The 3510-nt window shown below is 31.9% G+C and overlaps 1 pseudogene; it reads right to left on the bottom strand.

Moving 5' to 3' along the window:
• Positions 1 to 2480: 2480 nt before the first annotated feature.
• Positions 2481 to 3510, bottom strand: part of LOC105453952 — a 1337-nt pseudogene continuing 307 nt past the window's right edge.

Here is a 3510-nt window from a genome sequence, read left to right as displayed (position 1 = left end):
AAAACTTATAGTTAAAGCCATTATTTTACTTGAAAAAATTGGAGCAAAAGTGCATGCTGTTGTAAGTGATGGTGCAAAACCAAATCGGAAATTTTGGACTGAGATGGGGCTAAGTGCAAAAATGCATAATTTAAAAAATTATTTTGAGCATCCATTTATATCAGATCGAAAAATATATGTTTTCTCGGATACTTCACATCTCATGAAAACAATAAGAAATCGTTTGTATGAAAAAACGTTACAAGTATTTATTTTTATAACAATATATTTATTTCTAGCTTGATCCTAACGAAAATTTATTAAATGGGAATATTTTAATAAAGTATATAATTTAGACAAAACTGTACTAGGAAATCTTCGAGTATGTCCAAAAATTACGTTTAATCATTTACATCTTAACACCACATTGAAAATGAGAGTTCGTTTAGCTGTTCAAGTAAGTTAATAATTCAATTTAATTACTTTATAATATTATGTTTTGCATTTTGTCATTTTTTAAAGGTCCTTAGTCAGTCTATGGCCAAAGGATTACGTTATTGGAGAGAATGCAATTCAGTGCTTGCAGACTGCGAAAATACTGCTCAATTTTGTGAATGGATGAATGATTTATTTGATGCCTTAAATCGAAAAAATATAAATATGGGTGTAATACCAGATAATCATGATTTTAAGGTGTGTTTCAAACAGTTAGTGTTACTAGTGTGACTGTTAGTATAAAAAGTTAAAACATTTATAGCCATTTTTCTAAAATATTTATGTTATTCATAGGTAATACAATCATCATTGGACAAACTTAATGAATGGCAAAGTAAAGTAGATTCAAATTTAATTCCCAAGAAGGCATTTTTGACAAAAGATACTGCAGAAGGTCTTCGAATGACTTTGAGTTCTACGTTAGATTTGATAAAAGATTTAGTAAATAATTATGGTTTTTCGCATGTATTAACTGGAAAAATTAATCAGGATGCTTTGGAGGTGTGATGAACTTCTTAATTATATTTCTTCAACATTTATTAACTGAGAAAAATATTTTTTATTATGATTACTTTTAATTTGCATGTCGTGTTTTCTATTTTTTACAAGCACAACTATACCACTCCCTGTATATTTGTTTCTACTCCCTCTATTCTCTCTATTCTTATATTTTATTTTTTGTGATAATATGTATTTCTTGTTTTATTATTCCATCAGCAATTTTTTGGAATAATCAGACAAGCTGGTGGATGTAATGATCATCCCTCAATACCCACATTTCTACAAATTTACAAAATTCTTTCTACATTTAATATTTTAAAACTTCCTAAAACCGGAAATTGCACAGTTACTTCAGACTCTGAACCTTTAATAACACTATCAGAAATCAAAGAAATTTACTCGAAGCAAGTTACCAAAGCAACTAACAATAAGATTGATATTATAAAAGAAAAGTTAAGAAATGCAGTTAAGCATGACGATTGGTTTATGCACACAACACTTATTGAAAATGATTGCATGCCTAGCGTGTCATGTGGATCGTGTGATACTTTTAATTGTATTATTTATTGCACAATAGAGTTTATATGCAACAAATTTTTAGAAAACAATAATTGCATGGTGTGTAAAAATTCTATTATAAATACTGAAACATCAAACCTGGATTCTCGTACTGCTTTATTGGCTTTAAAAACTAATGGTAATTTTATACAACCTCATGAAAGAATGTACTTACTCGTATATAGAATAGAGCTATTGTTTCAAAAACATTGTGAATCTAAATTTGTTTATGAAGAAATTATGAATGATGTAATTGATAGCGATATATTAACATTTCCCTGCGAAATTCATGGTGCAGAATTATTAACAGCATTAATACATTATTATGTAAGAAGGCGAATACAAGAATATATTGCTAAATGTAATCAAGAAAATCAAGATACTATACGAAGTAATATGTTTTTAAAAAAACAAGCTAAATTCTGTAAAACATAAGCAACATAAGTATAAAAATAAATATTTAAATATAAATAAAATGATCTCTTTTTATTTTGTCTAATATCTTTTTTATATTTAATTATAATAAAATTATATGTATAATTATTTAAATAATAAATTCATAATTTCAAAATTTATAAATATAATTTTATTATTACATATTTTTTGTCATACAACAATGTACCTACATAAATGTATTTTATATTACATTTATGTACATTATAAACATTATAAAATTATACTACTCTGTAAATTGCATAATTTTGTAGTATTAGTAATATAGCAAAAATAATTCAATTTTACACATTGTAATTAAAGAACTCAAGAAGCTAAATGTGATATGTCATATGATGTGTAATTTTCCTTGTTTAATATTCAGTGAAGCGCATAATATATGAGCGAAACAAGCAGAACCAGCAGAACGAATGAAATTCGCGCACGCCATAGCATGCAGGAAGATTACTAACGCCATCTAGTGAACGGCGACAACTTTGGTACACAATTTTGTATTAAGTCGGAGGGGGCTGATCTAGAGCATCTTTTTGTATTTGTCTACGCAAAACTCTTCCTTCTTTACTGTTGTGTGCCGCTTGCTCCTCTGCTCTACTAATTCGCAATTCGTCAACTTGTCGCGCCCATTCGTGAGAACTTGGCTCTATACCGATGTGCATCTCTTGCATAAAGGCCAACAAAGCAAAAGAACCTTCATTGAAAGTACATGCAGCTACATTAGATGCAATTTCAACAATTGTAGAGGTGCCACTCACTGACTTTGGAGAGATTTTCCAAATAAGCTGATTGAGACTCTCATTATTATTTTGCGTGAAACCTCCAAGACATCGCTGCAAAAGTGCGTCCTTGCTCAAGTCTTCATAAATGGGCTTCATGGCTTCCAGAACGTCAGTAGGAAGGGCTGTGTAGCTGTGTTTAAATGATTCTAGAGCATTTGCAGCTGCAGCTTTTTGCCATTCGCACCAGGAGTCTTCGCCGCTCGGGCATTTCTCGTGCTGTGGGTTCTCGTCGGTTGAATTGTAGTGATAATAAGTTGCCCATAGTTGCCCAAGTTGGCATTTTTCATCTTCTCAACTGAATCATGATTACGTCAAATAGCCAGTCCATAGTAAACAGTCAATTTGTCAATCATTTTAGCAGTAAGTTTTCCTTTGCCAGAAAGGCTTTTTCTTTTTACGATCTTTCCGGCCTTGGTTTCTGTGTCAACTACGCTTTTTTTTACTAATTCACGCAGACACAGTATACAGTAGCGCAACTCTCTTCAATATGTGAAGCCAAAAACGTAGCGCGCATGCGTTAGTTGAGACAGTTCATACCAATGAGTAAAAAGACACAGGAGAGAAGGTTTCGGTAGTGGGGGTAGGCTGAGCCGGGAACGGAACTACGTCATGGCAGCCATCTTGAGCGACCTTTCTTTTGACGAAGTGGGGGAACAGCGCGAACTGCGCAAACTGCGCGAGCATTTAAACAAAAGAAAAGTTAACTCTTATAACTCAGATCGGAAGAGCACACGTCTGAACTCCAGTC

Source organism: Wasmannia auropunctata, unplaced genomic scaffold, assembly GCF_000956235.1.
Source record: "Wasmannia auropunctata unplaced genomic scaffold, wasmannia.A_1.0 LD335991.1, whole genome shotgun sequence".
NCBI lineage: Eukaryota > Metazoa > Arthropoda > Insecta > Hymenoptera > Formicidae > Wasmannia > Wasmannia auropunctata.
The sequence above is the reverse complement of the archived record's forward strand: the minus strand, read 5'-3'. Positions and strand labels throughout refer to the sequence as shown.